The sequence below is a fragment of the Macaca mulatta genome, chromosome 19 (assembly GCF_049350105.2).
Source record: "Macaca mulatta isolate MMU2019108-1 chromosome 19, T2T-MMU8v2.0, whole genome shotgun sequence".
Taxonomy (NCBI): Eukaryota; Metazoa; Chordata; class Mammalia; order Primates; family Cercopithecidae; genus Macaca; species Macaca mulatta.
Genome location: NC_133424.1, coordinates 59,725,016 through 59,740,162, shown reverse-complemented (window position 1 = coordinate 59,740,162; position 15,147 = coordinate 59,725,016).

Sequence of the window (15,147 nt, the reverse complement as noted above, 5' to 3'; positions counted from 1 at the left end):
TTCAACAATAATCATAAAAAATACTTTGTGTTTATTTGTGGAATGGAGTTAAATGCTACCATTAGTACGACGTGGCTAAGGGCGGACTTGAAGGTCTCCCAGGAAATTTGATAATCACACCGGCGGACACGTTTCCCACTCTCCACCAGGGGGCGGTGCGGCGCACTCCCCGCCGCTTGAGACAAACGGGCATGCATATTAATTCAACAAACCTGGCCGGGCGCGGTGGCTCACGCCTGTAATCCCAGCACTTTGGGTGGCCGAGGCGGGCGGATCACAAGGTCAGGAGATCGAGACCACGGTGAAACCCCGTCTCTACTAAAAATACAAAAAATTAGCCGGGCGCGGTGGCGGGCGCCTGTAGTCCCAGCTACTCAGGAGGCTGAGGCAGGAGAATGGCGTAAACCCAGGAGGCGGAGCTTGCAGTGAGCCGAGATCGCGCCACTGCACTCCAGCCTGGGCGACAAAGCGAGACTCCGTTTCAAAAAACAAAAAAACAAAACAAAAAAAAAAAAATTCAACAAACCTGAAACCATGAGAACCTACTTTGTGCGGGGCCTCCTTCTAGTTTCCCGATCTGTGAAATGGGAATTAGAATGTCCCTGCCGCCATGGAGCTCACTTTCTCCAGAAGACAGACAACAAACAGCTAAACGAAGGAATAGGTAGAGACCAGGCGAGGCGGTTCAGGCCTGTAGTCCCAGCACTTCGGGAGGCTGAGGCCAGAAGATCGCTTGAGGCCAGGAATTCGAGACCAGACCAGGTAACATAATGAGACCCCCCATCTCTACAAAAAAATTTAAAATTAGCCAGGCGTGATGGTGTGCACCTGTGCTCCCAGGTACTTGGGAGGCTGGGGAAGGAGGATCCTTTGAGCCCAGAAGTTGGACACCTGGGCAACATAGTAAGACCCCCTCTCTAAAATATAATAATAAAATAGGCCGGGCGCGGTGGCTCAAGCCTGTAATCCCAGCACTTTGGGAGGCCGAGACGGGCGGATCACGAGGTAAGGAGATCGAGACCATCCTGGCTAACACGGTGAAACCCCGTCTCTATTAAGAAATACAAAAAAAAACTAGCCGGGCGAGGTGGCGGGCGCCTGTAGTCCCAGCTACTCGGGAGGCTGAGGCCGGAGAATGGCGTAAACCCGGGAGGTGGAGCTTGCAGTGAGCTGAGATCCGGCCACTGCACTCCAGCCTGGGTGACAGAGCGAGACTGCGTCTCAAAAAAAAAAAAAAAAAAAAAAAAAGAAGAATAAAATAAAATTTAAAAAAAAATTTTAAAAAGGCCTGGAGTGGTAGCCCACGCCTGTAATCCTAGCACTCTGGAAGGCTGATCACTTACAGCTAGGAATTCGAGACCAGCCTGAGTGATATGGTGAGACACTGTCTCTACTAAAAATACAAAAATTAGGCTGGGTGCGGTGGCTCACGCCTGTAATCCCAGCACTTTGGGAGGCTGAGGAGGGCGGATCACGAGGTCAGGAGATCGAGACCATCCTGGCTAATGCAGTGAAACCCTGTCTCTACTAAAAATACAAAAACAAAATTAGCTGGGCGTGGTGGCGGGTGCCTGTAGTCCCAACTACTCGGGAAGCTGAGGCAGGAGAATGGCATGAACCCGAGAGGCAGAGCTTGTAGTGAGCCAAGATCGCGCCACTGCACTCCAGGCTGGGCGACAGAGCAAGACTCCGTCTCAAAAAAAAAGAAAGAAAAAATTAGCAGGGCATGGTGGCACACACCTGTGGTCCCATCTACTCAGGAGGCTGAGGTGGGAGGATCACTCGAGCCCAGGAGGTTGAGACTACAGTGAGCTGTGATGACATGACTGCCCCAGCTTGGGCAACAGAGCAAGACACTGTCTTAAAAAAAATAAGGCCATGTATAGTGTCTCATGCATATAATCCCAGCACTTTAGGGGATGGAGGCAGGAGGATCACCTGAGCCCAGGAGTTATAGACCAGCCTGGGCACCATAGGGAGACCTCATCTCTACAAAATAATATAAAATTAACTGGCCATGGTGGTAGAAGGTAGTCCCAGCTATTCAGGAGGGAGGCTGAGGTGGGAGGATTGCTTAGGTCTGGGAGGTGGAGGCTGCAGTGAGCCATGTTCACACCACTGCACTCTAGACTAGGTGACAGAGTGAGACCCTGTCAAAAAAAAAAAAAAAAAAAGTCCAGGCGCGGTGGCTCAGGCCTGTAATCCCAGCACTTTGGGAGGCCAAGGTGGGTGGATCATGAGGTCAGGAGTTTGAGACCAGCCTGACCAACATGGTGAAACCCCATCTCTACTAAAAATACAAAAATTAGTGGGGCTTGGTGGTGTGTGCCTGTAATCCCAGTACTCAAGAGGCTGAGGCAGGAGAATTGCTTGAACTCAGGAGGCAGAGGTTGCACTGAGCTGAGATCATGCCACTGTACTCCAGCCTGGGCGACAGAGCAAGACTCTGTCTCAGACAAACAAACTATATATATATATATATATATATATATATATATATATATATATATCTTGAATCCTACTACAGCTCTCATCTCCACTTCCTGGATCTATGGATGGTCATAAGGATGTAACCAGGTCATGCATGTAAAGCTCTGAATTGGCACAGAGCCTAGCACACAGTAGGTGAACTGACAGAGCTGCCATGATGATGATGATGATGATGATGACAATTGGTCTCTCAGATCCTTCATCCTTCCGGCTGCCCCCCTAAACTCCTCTCTGTCCCTGACATCCACATCCACTACTTCAGCCAATCCCACCAGCTCACTCTTTCTTCTTTCTTTCTCTTTTCTTTTCCTTTCCTTTCCCTTTCCCTTTTCCTTTCCCTTTCCCTCTTTCTCTCTCTTTCTTTTTCTTTCTTTCCTCTCTTTCTTTCCCTCCCTTCCTTCCTTCCTTTCCTTTCTTCCTTCCTTCCTTTCCTTTCTTCCTTCTCTCCTTCCTTCCTTCCTTCCTTCCTTCCTTCCTTTCCTTTCCTTCCTTCCTTCCTTCCTTTCCTTCCTTCCTTCCTTCCTTGACAGTGTCTCATTCTGTTGCCTAGGTTGGAGTGCAATGGCATGATCTTGGCTCACTGCAACCTCCACCTTCCAGGTTCAAGCCTTTCTCCTTCCTCAGCCTCCCGAGTAGCTGGAATTACAGGCATGCACCACCACACCCAGCTACTTTTTGTATTTTTGGTAGAGATGGGGTTTCACCATATTGGCCAGGCTGGCCTCAAACTCCTGGCCGCAAATGATCCTCCTGCATCGGCCTCCCAAAGTGCTGGAATTACAGATGTGAGCCACCGTGCCCAGCTGCAAATAGCACTTTTTCAAAGACATCATCCCTCAACACTCCTGACGGCCCTTCCCTGCTTCCTTTTTCTACTTGAAGTTTCACTTTGTATTGTAACTATTTCTTGAATGTCTATCTGCCACAGACCAGAGTGTCCCTCCCATGAAGGCAGGATTTGTATCCGTTTTGCTCACAGCTGCATCCCCATGCCTACAACTGCACCAGTGCCTGGCACAGGGGAGACACTCAGTTGTAATTGCTGAGTGAGTGGATATAAGAATAAATGGGGCCAGGCATGGTGGCTCACGCCTATAATCCCAGCACTTCGGGAGGCCGAGGCGGGTGGATCACAAGGTCAAGAGATCGACACCATCCTGGCCAACATGGTGAAACCCTGTCTCTACTACAAATACAAAAATTAGCCGGGCATGGTGGCGGGCGGCTGTAGTCCCAGCTACTCAGGAGGCTGAGGCAGGAGAATGGCTTGAACCCGGGAGGCGGAGGTTGCAGTGAGCCGAGATCCCACCACTGCACTCCAGCCTGAGCGACAGGGCGAGACTCCGTTTCGATAGATAGATAGATATAGATGTAGATATAGATATAGATATAGATATAGATATAGATATAGATATAGATATAGATGTATGTATATTCCATCTCCCCTGGTGGTTGTGAGGATGAATTGGGTTTGGATTTGCAGGCTTCCTGAGGTAGCGACATCGTCGATGCAAAGGTGGGCTTTTTGCGCGGCGCCTGTGCTTCCGCCTTCTGCCGCTCGGGGGCAGCAGGCGCCCGGCGGATTCGCCCGCGCGGCCGCACCGGGAAAGGAGCGGGGGCAAGTCCTCAGGAGGAAGCTGATGAAATCCTGGCCAACTCGCAGTGAGCTCATCCCGCCCGGGCGCCTCCGGAAGCCACGGGGCCGCCCGGCCTCCGCCTGGCCCGAGCGATAAAGCTCTCGTGCCGAACCAGGGCGGGAAGTCCTTCCTGAAGTCTGCCCTGCGTGGGGCCTGCTGCCAGAAGCCTGGGCCGGAGGGGAGGGGAGAGGACAAAGTAGCGAATGGTCCCCTGGCTGTCTTAGAAGGATGAAAAGTGAATTCTGAGCCTGGCTGTGGGAGTAAGAAAAAGGGCATTGGGGCCGGGCGCGGTGGCTCAAGCCTGTAATCCCAGCACTTTGGGAGGCCGAGACGGGCGGATCACGAGTTCAGGAGATCGAGACCATCCTGGCTAACACGGTGAAACCCCGTCTCTACTAAAATACAAAAAAAAATTAGCCGGGCGAGGTGGCGGGCGCCTGTACTCCCAGCTACTCGGGAGGCTGAGGCAGGAGAATGGCATAAACCCGGGAGGCGGGGCTTGCAGTGAGCTGAGATCCGGCCACTGCACTCCAGCCTGGGCAACAGAGCCAGACTCCGTCTCAAAAAAAAAAAAAGAAAAGAAAAAGGGCATTGGGGGAGGGAGAGCGGGGCGGAAGAGACAGAGACAAGAGATGGGAGAGACGACGGGAAGAAGAGGCAAAGGTGGGGAGACTGAGGCAGAGGAGGAAGAGAGAGAGACAGAGTCAAGGAGGGACAGCTGAGAAAGTCAGATGGAGCAACAGAGACAGGGAGAGGGGAGACAGAGACAGGGAGAGACAGAGATGGCAGAGAGAAGGAGAGACAGAGATAGGGAGAGACAAAGATGGAGGAGACAGGGAGCTACAGAGGTGGCAGAGACAGAGACAGGGAGAGATAGCGATGGCAGAGACAGTGATGGGGAGAGACAGAGATGGCAGAGACAGAGATGGAAACAGACAGTGGTGGCGGAGACAGAGACAGGGAGAAATGAGACAGAGTCGGGAAGAGACAGAAGTGGCAGAGACAGAGACGGGAAGAGACAGAAGTGGCAGAGACAGAGACGGGAAGAGACAGAAGTGGCAGAGACAGAGACGGGGAGAGACAGATGGCGGAGCAGAGACGGGGAGAGACAGCAGTGGTGGAGACAGATGGGAGAGACAGATGAAGAAACAGAGGTGGGACACGGGAGACAGAGACAAAGGCAGAAAGAGATCTACAGGGAGACAGAGACAGGAGAGAGAAACACGGGAAAGAGAGACGGAGAGACCCCGGAGTGGCAGAGATGGGGGAGTCAGGAGCGACGCAGAGGTGAGGCAGATGGAGTCAAAGTAGGGGTTCAGAGGTGCCGAGCTGGAGGTAGGGGAGACGGGGCGAGGGGGCCGGGGAGGGGCATTCGGGGCGGGCCTGCGAGATCCGGGTGGGACGGGGCGGGGCGCGCCCCTCCCCTCCCCGCCCTCCCAGCCCCCAGCCCGGAGCCCCGCGGCGGCGGCGCGGGCCGAGTCTCCAAGTTACCAAGTTACCGCAGGATTCGGGAGCTTCTCACTGGCGCGGCCGCGGCCAATCAGAGAGCAGCGCCGCTGTTCTCGGGCAGGAGGCCTGGAGACACGCGCACCTTCCCCCGACACCCAGCGAAGCGCGCTGACACACAATCGCATCGGCGCGCTCACACACACACACCGTCCCAGAGACAAACAGCGTCGCACCCCGCACATACACAATCACAGTGACACACACAGCGAAAGACACACGTCTCAGGAACACACAGACACACAGCATCACACAGACACACAAAATCGCAGTGACAGCCGGGCACGGTGGCTCATGCCTGTAATCCCAGCATTTTGGGAGGCCGAGGCAGGTGGATCACTTGAGGTCGGGAGTTCGAGACCAGCCTAACCAACGTGGTGAAGCCCCGTCTCTACTAAAAATACGAAATTAGCTGGGCGTGGTGGTATGCACCTGTAGTCCCAGCTACTTGGGAGTCTGAGGCAGGAGATTCGCTTGAACCCGGGAGGTGGAGGTTGCAATGAGCCAAGATCACTGCCACTGCACTCCAACTTGGACAACAATAGCAAAACTCCGTCTCAAAAAACAAAAAACCTCAGTGACACAGACAGTCCCAGGACACATAGCACTCCCCAGACCCACAACCACAGGTCCACACAGTGCTGCCCAGGCACATGCAATCTCCATGAGTTATGCACAGTCCCTTGAACACACAACATCACCCTGAAACACAGTATCAGTGACATACAATCAATGCAGTGACACTCATAATCCCACAACAAATTGGTCCCAACACACTCACTAGATCACAGTGATACAATCGCAACAGTGACACATTCAATCACAGTGAGACACAATATTGCACACACACAATCTATTAGACACATACACAGTTCCATGGACACACAACATCACACAACCAAAATGACACACAACCACAGTGACACACAGCATTTCACAGGCACATACTGTCGGTGATACACAGTCCCACAGACATGCTTTTCAGACAAAATCACAATGTGACACACACCCACAGTCCCACCACGCACCACATTGTCCAGGCACACACAATAACAGTAGGATGTATGCACATCTTCCCCCGACACCCAGCACAGCACATGGTCACACACTGTCACAGTGACACAATCACAGTCCCACCACCCACAACACAAGTACCACTGACACACTCAGTGGCACACAATCCCACATACACACAGCATTGTATACATGTGCACACCATCACCACGACATACACACACAACCCCAGTGACACAGCATTACACAAACACATCCAACCACGACAACAGGACAGTACAGTGTGACATAGCACCTTCACAAATCTTCCTCCTAACACAACATCACTCTGACACACATACAATCCCAGCATGACAGAGACACAATCACATGGGCACACACATCTCACTGCCAGACCAGCGTGCTGCACAGAACCACACACATCACACCATCATGATCACACACAGCACACCAGAACATCACACAATTGTACACTGACACACAATCACATTGTCACAGCAGCCCATGACATGTAGCATTGTGACAAATGTAGCATGCTGACACACACCATCACACTGACACACAATCCATCAAGTGACACACAATAGCACACACTGACACAACCACCACCATAATGTGTGAACCCCCGACACAACAGCACACTAACATAGACCTACAGAGGACTCCAGCACACACACAGTCACACAAACACCCAACCCGCCCATCCCTGCCCTTGCCCCAGGAAGCTGTGTTAGATGTGGGACGGTGGGGGAGGGATGCGCTGTGTGTGTGTGTGTGTGTGCGTGTGCGTGTGTGTGTGCGCCAGCGCGGGCTGTGCCTCCCCCTCCCAGCCCTTCCCCGGGGGCGGGGCCGTGCGGCAGCCGCTGTTACCGGGTAAACTTCCCCGCCCCCCCCCAGCGCGGCCATTAGTCAACTCCCCCCCCCAGGATGATGTCATCGCCTCATTCTGGAGGCTGAGTAATCCTCAACTCCGCCCCGCCAGGTACCAGGGTAGGGGCGGGCCGCACCTGGGCTCACCAAGTCTGGAGCTGGGATCTGGAGCTGCAGGCGGCGCTGCCTTAGGTCTCCCGGGGAGGGAGGGGACTGAGGAATTGGGCCTCTCTGAAGTGGCCCAGCCATGCACGTTAGGGTCTCTCGAGACTGGGGGCTCCCAGTCCGGATCCACGGGGCCAAGTAAAGGTGCTGCAGGGCTGGATCTTCCAGACCTGGGGGTCTGGGACTGGGGAGGGCCCCCTAACCTCTCCACTACCCCCTCGTCCCCAGCTACACCACTGTGAGGGGCTGGGTCGCTTGACCAAGTGTCTGGGGAATCTGAGACCCGGGGCTTGGACTTCTGGGGTCCTTGGCACTATGAGGCCTGGGACCCTGGCGCAGGGTGGGGGGTCGGTGCCAACAGGTAAGGAGAGCGACTCTGAAGTCCGATGCCCACGTCCTGGGAGATCAACCACCTGGACTCCGGAGAAAAGGGCTCATAGGGGTGGGAAGTGGGCAGGTCTGCACCCTGGGGCTGGGCAGGTGGTCCCACCTAGGTAAATTGGATGCCTGAGGGTCTGGTGACTGTTAGGGGCAGGAGTGTCTCCCATCATCAGTGTGGTGAGGGCCAAGATGCCCAGGAGCTCTGTGACATCTTAGGGTCGGGAGCCCAAAGGCCTGAGTCCGCGTTTCTTGTGGAAGTGGGATGTTTAGCCCTAGTTTTCCTGGGATCAGACATGGCTGTGTCCCCTTCTGGGGGGACCCTCAGTTTTTGTGTCCCGGAGCTGGGACATCTGCATCTCCTAAGAGGAGGGGGTTCATATCCTTGTTTTCACGGGTTCAGGCATGCCTGCGTCCTTTGGGGGTGCAGTGACACCCCTATTTTTATAGGGTCAGGACGCCTGGGTTCGATTCTGGAAGGGAACTTCAGCCGCTATGTTCAAGAGCCACCATACCTAATCCTGTTTTGCGGGGTGGGGCGGGGGAACAACCAGTCCCTGTCTTCATGGAGTCAGGGTGCTCAGGTCTCCTTGTGGGAGGAGGGCCCTTGGTGTCTGTTTGCACAAGGCCAACTCCAGGTTGCCATTCTGGGAGTAGGAACAGAATGCGCAACCCCGTTTCCAACCCATCCCAACTGCCCATCCTCACCCGAGAGTGCGGGGCAGGGGAGCAGGGAGGTGGATGGTGCACAGCCCGGGTATCACCCAGCCGGTCGCAGGTTTGCAGGCCGCGCGCCCGGCAGCTCCCCGGGGCCCGGCTCCCCGCCCCCCGTGCCGAGGGCTCCCCCAGATCCGGGCGGACGCGGCGGTGGCCAATGAGCTCGCTCGCCGTCTCCGGGAGCTGGGCCGGCTCTGCCCGCCTGGCATTGGGCACGCGGTGGGCAGCGGCGGGCGGGGCCTAGGGGGTCCTCGCGCCTGGTTGGGCCAGGCTTGTTGCTGGGTAACGGGGCGGCGAGTTTCCCCTGGCAACGGCGGCGGGTACCGCTCACTGGCTGGCCGGGAAGGAAGGGGGGCGCGGGCGCAGGCAGGCCCCGCAGACCCCAGCAACAGCGCGCGGCCCCCGCCCCGCCGGGAAGCGGTAACCTTCACACGCGCGCCGGCCGCTCGGACCCTGCGGACGCCCGCGCCCCCGCCCAGCCCCCACCCGGCCCCGGTCCAGCCTCCGGGCCTGCAGGGTCGACCACACCGAGGGGACCCGGGAGACCCCCTCCCCACCGCGGAAAGCCAGGACTCAGACCCTGCAGTGAAAAGTTAAGTCCTTCCCAACTCCCTCTCCCCAGGCTGCGAAATCTGCTTCCCCAGAATGGCAGACAAGATCTTGGAGATGAGACGGTTTTAGGTCTGCAGTCAACCAGCTCTATTTTGTCTCACCAACACTTCACATCCGGCTTACTACCTCCGGGCACTATTCTAAGTATGTTACAAATACGAACTCATTTCATCTTCACAATATTTTTGGTCCTGCCTGTGCCGATCCCTTTTGGACAGAGAGGGAAACTGAGGCACAGAGCAGGGAAGCTGCTTGCTCAAGGTCATAATTTGAACCCATGTCGGGTTCAAATGACTCCAGCGCCCGGGCACGTTATCGTTCCTCTGTGCTGTGAGCCCGTGGGAGAGGCATTAACGTTCAAAATAAGAAACTTCACAGTCAAGAAAACACACTCGTGGCCGCCCTGTGGGCCACCAGTTTGAGACCACGGCCTCACCATGAGCATCTGTGCAAATAGACACCAGCTGTCTTCCTCCCAGAAGGAGACCTGGGCATCCTGACCCCATGAACACAGGGACTGGTCGTCTCTACCCAAACTGGATTCAGGCATCATGGTTTTTGAACATAGGGCTGATGATCCTTCCCAGAAGAGAATGCAGGCATCCTGGCCCCATAAAAATAGGGGTCCTGGGCCGGGTTCAGTGGCTCAGGCCTGGAATCCCAGCACTTCGGGAGGCCTAGGCAGGTGGATCACCTGGGGTCAGGAGTTCGAGACCAGCCTGGCCAACATGGCAAAACCCTGTCTCTATTAAAAATACAAAAATTATCCAAAAGTGGTGGTGCATGCCTGTAGTCCCAGCTACTCAGGAGGCTGAGGCAGGAGAATTACTTGAACCTGGGAGGCGGAGGTTGCAAGTGAGCCAAGATATCGCACCACTGCACTCAAGCCTGGGCAACGGTGAGACTCCATCTCAAAAAAAAAAAACCGAAAAACAGAAAAAAAAAACCCCACAAAAATTAGCCAGGCATGGTGGCACATGCCTGTAGCCCTAGCTACTCAGGAGACTGAGGCAGGAGAATCGCTTGAACCTGGGAGGCATAGGTCGCAGTGAGCCAAGATCGTGCCACCGCACTCCAGCCTGGGTGACAGAGCGAGACTTCCTCTCAAAAAAAAAAAAAAAGGGGTCCAGACCGGGCCCAGTGGTTCATGCCTGTAATCCCAGTACTTTGGAAGGCTGAGGTGGGGGAATCACTTGAGCCCAGGAGTCCAAGACCAGCCTGAGCAAAATCGTGAAACCTCATTTTTACTAAAAATACAAAAATTAGCTGGGCGTGGTGGCATGGGCCTGTAGTCCCAGCTACTTAGGAGGCTGAGACAGGAGAATCACCCAAGCCTGGGAGGCGGAAGTTGCAGTGAGCCAATATCGTGTCTCTGCATTCAAGCCTGGGTATCAGAGTGGGACCCTGCCTCATAAAAGAGGCAGAGGGGTCCTTAGCTAGAGGTTTCCTTGCTTGGATTCTCAGAGTCAAGGGACTCCCACACTGGTAATAGTAATGATAGGTAAAATATATTAAACATCCACCATGCCCCAGTACTTTTATTGTTTAATTTTTTTGTTTGTTTATTTATAAAACAGGGTCTCTTTATTTTATTTATTTATTTATTTTTGAGACAGAATCTCACTCTGTCGCCCAGGCTGGAGTGCAGTGATGGGATCATAGCTGTCTGTGGCCTTGGCCTCCTGGGCTCAAGCGATCCTCCTTCCTCAGCCTCCCAAGTACCTGGGCCCACAGGTGCACACCACCACACCTGATTAATTTTTTAATTTTTTGTAGAGTTGGGGGTCTCACTATGTTGCCTAGGCTGGTCTGAAACTCCTGGGCTCAAGTGATCCTCCTGCCTCAGTCTCTCAGAGTGCTGGGATCACAGGCATGAGCCACTGTGTGCCTGGCCCAGTGTTTTATCTTTATTCACCTTCTGACTACACATCCTATGAGGTAGCGACCTGTGCTGTCTTAACTCACAGATGAGGAAACTGAGGCACAAAGCTGTGACCAATTCCCCCAACATCACCCACAGCCAGTAGGTGGCACAGGGGATTCTAACTCAGGCCATCTAGACTCACAGCCCACAGTCTTTTGTGAGGACTGTATGCGGGCGTGGGAAACCAAGGCAGGAGAATGGGTTCAGGCCAGGAGTTCGAAACACGCCTGGGCAGGCAACAACCTCATCTCTACAAAAAATTAAAAAATTAAGGCCGGGCACGGTGGCTCAAGCCTGTAATCCCAGCACTTTGGGAGGCCGAGACGGGCGGATCACGAGGTCAGGAGATTGAGACCATCCTGGCTAACATGGTGAAACCCCGTCTCTACTAAAAAATACAAAAAACTAGCCAGGCGAGGTGGCGGGCGCCTGTAGTCCCAGCTACTCGGGAGGCTGAGGCAGGAGAATGGCGTAAATCCGGGAGGCGGAGCTTGTAGTGAGCTGAGATCCGGCCACTGCACTCCAGCCTGGGCGGCAGAGTGAGACTCCGTCTCAAAAAAAATAAAAATAAAAATAAAAAATTAGCCAGGCGTGGTGGTGTGCACCTGTAGTCCCACCTACTTGGGAAACTGAGGTAGGAGAATTGCTTGAGCCTAGGAGGTGGAGGCTGCGGTGAGCTGTGATAGTCAGCTGTGATCATGCCACTAGACTCCAGCCTGGGCAACAGTGCAAGACCCTGTCTCAAAAAAAAAAAAAAAGAGGCAGCCCTTAACCCACCCACAAACTTCTTTTTCTTTGCCCACAAGGGTTTTGTGTTGTTGTTTTGCGGGTGGGGGTTGGTTCTTTATTTTTGAGACGGAGTCTTGCTCTGTCGCCCAGGCTGCAGTGCAGTAGCACGATCTTGGCTCACTGCAACCTGGGCCTCCCGGGTTCAAGCGATTCTTCTGCCTCAGCCTCCTGAGTAGCTGGAATTACAGGCATGTGCTACCGCACCCAGCTAATTTTTGAATTTTTAGTAGAGACAGGGTTTCACCATGTTGGCCAGGCTGGTGTTTTGTTTTGCTTTTGAGATAGGGTCTCGCTCTGTTGCCCAAGCCGGAGTACAATGGTGCGATCACAGCCGACTGCAGCCTTGAACTCACAGGCTCAAGCGTTCCTCCCACCTCAGCCTCCCAGTTAGGTTCCTGCATGTTGCCCAGGCTGGTGTGGAACTCCTGGGCTCAGGCAATCCGCCTTCCTCGGCCTTCCACAATACTGGGATTACAAGCGTGAGCCACCACGCCTAGCTGTAGGGAGGACTTTGACTAGTGACAATGCTTATGGCCAAATAGACTCTTGGCCTCTCCCCGTCTTTTCTACCTCCAGCCACCAAGCCAGATTCCCATTATCTTTCTTTTTTTTTTTTTTTTTTTTTTTTTTTGTGAGACGGAGTCTCGCTCTGTCGCCCGGGCTGGAGTGCAGTGGCCGGATCTCGGCTCACTGCAAGCTCTGCCTCCCGGGTTTACGCCATTCTCCTGCCTCAGCCTCCCGTGTAGCTGGGACTACAGGCGCCCCCCACCTCGCCCGGCTAGTTTTTTGTATTTTTTTAGTAGAGACGGGGTTTCACCGTGTTAGCCAGGATGGTCTTGATCTCCTGACCTCGTGATCCGCCCGTCTCGGCCTCCCAAAGTGCTGGGATTACAGGCTTGAGCCACCGCGCCCGGCCGATTCCCATTATCTTTCACACTCATTTTCTTCTCAAAAGAACATTACAGGCTGGTGCGGTGGTTCACACCTGTAATCTCAGCATTTTAGGGGGTCAAGGAGGGAGGATTGCTTGAGGGCTGGAGTTTGAGACCAGCCTGGGCAACATGGTGAAACCCTGTCTCTACAAAGAAACAAAGAAAGAAAGAACATTCCGGGGCCGAGCATGGTGGCTCATGCCCATAATCGAGGCACTTTGGGAGGCCAAGGAGGGAGGATCACTTGAGCCCAGGAGTTTGAGACCAACCTGGGCAACATGGTGAGACTCCATCTTTATAAAAAAAAAAAAAAAGAAAAAAGAAGAAGGAGAAGAAGGAGGAGGAGGAAGAGGAGGATGAGGAGGAGGAGGAGGAGAAGAAGAAAGAAGAAGGAGGAGGAGGAGGAGGAAAATAAGAAAAGAATATTACAGGCTGGGCATAGTGAATCATACTTGTAATTCCAGCACTTTGGGAGGCCAAGGCAGGCGGATCATCTGAGATCGGGAGTTTGAGACCAGCCTGGCCAACATGGTGAAACCCCATCTCTACTAAAACTACAAAAATTATTAGCTGGGCATGGTGGCACATGCCTGTAATCCCAGCTACTCAGAAGGGTGAGGCAGGAGAATCACTTGAACCCAGGAGGTGGTGGTGGTTGCAGTGAGCAGAAATCGGGCCACCACATTCCATCTTGGGCGACACAGCGAGACTCCATCTCAAAAAAAAAAAGAGAACATTCCAGTACATCTGACCTCTGGGTATCTGCCCTGCAATGGGCAGTCTGGACACTGCTCAGTGAGTGAGAGGTGTGAAGTACAGGCAGGACCATGAGCTAGCAGAGGGCTAGAGACTGCCCTTCTCTCAACTTCATCACTGTCAAACACAGAGGAAATACTGGCAATAATTAGTTATACAAGTGATAATAGCTAACACTTATTAGGCACTTACTATATGTCCAATACTGCACTAAATGACTTCCAGTGTGATCTCATTTAATAAGTGTCTAAAGCAGCATTTCTCAAACGTATTTATTTATTTATTTATTTATTTATTTTTTTGAGACGGAGTTTCGCTCTGTCGCCCAGGCTGGAGTGCAGTGGCCGGATCTCAGCTCACTGCAAGCTCCGCCTCCCGGATTTACGCCATTCTCCTGCCTCAGCCTCCCGAGTAGCTGGGACTACAGGCGCCCGCCACCTCGCCTGGCTAGTTTTTTGTATTTTTAGTAGAGACGGGGTTTCACCATGTTAGCTAGGATGGTCTCGATCTCCTGACCTCATGATCCACCTGCCTCGGCCTCCCAAAGTGCTGGGATTACAGGCTTGAGCCACCGCGCCCGGCCTCAAACGTCTTTAAACTTGATCTACGGCCAGAAAAATACTTTCCTTGTAACCTAATATGTATTCTCTATACATCAATAAAATGTTCATAAAATATTACTTTCCCTTGACTTCATAATTTTTCAAAATTATATATATATATGTATTTTTTTTTTTTTAAGATGGGGTCTCGCTCAGCACCCAGGCTGGAGTGCAGTGGTGCAATCTTGGCTCACTGCAACCACGGTCTCCCGGGTTCAAGCGATTCTCCCATCTCAGCCTCCTGAGTAGCTGGGATTACAGGCAATGCAACCATGCCTGGCTAATTTTTGTATTTTAGTAGACCGGGGGTTTCACCATGTTGGCCAGGCTGGTGTCGAACTCCTGACCTCAAGTGATCCACCCTCCTCGGCCTCCCAAAGTGTTGGAATTACAGGCAAGAGCCACCATGCCCGGCCCGTAGTGTATTTTTGTTGTTGTTGGCGTTGTTTTGAGACGGAGTTTTGTTCTTGTCGCTCAGGCTGGAATGAAATGGTGCGATCTCGGCTCAATGAAACCTCCTTCTCTTGGGTTCAAGCAATTCTTCTGCCTCAACCTCCCAAGTAGCTGGGATTGCACCACCATGCCCAGCTAATTTCTGTATTTTTAGTAGAGATGGGGCTTTACCATGATGGCCAGGCTAGTCTCGAACTCCTGACCTCAGATGATCCACGCCCCCCAGCCTCCCAAAGTACTAGGAGTGAGGTGTGAGCCACCGTGCCCGGCCTGTAGTGTAGTTTTTAAAAACTCTGGTCAAA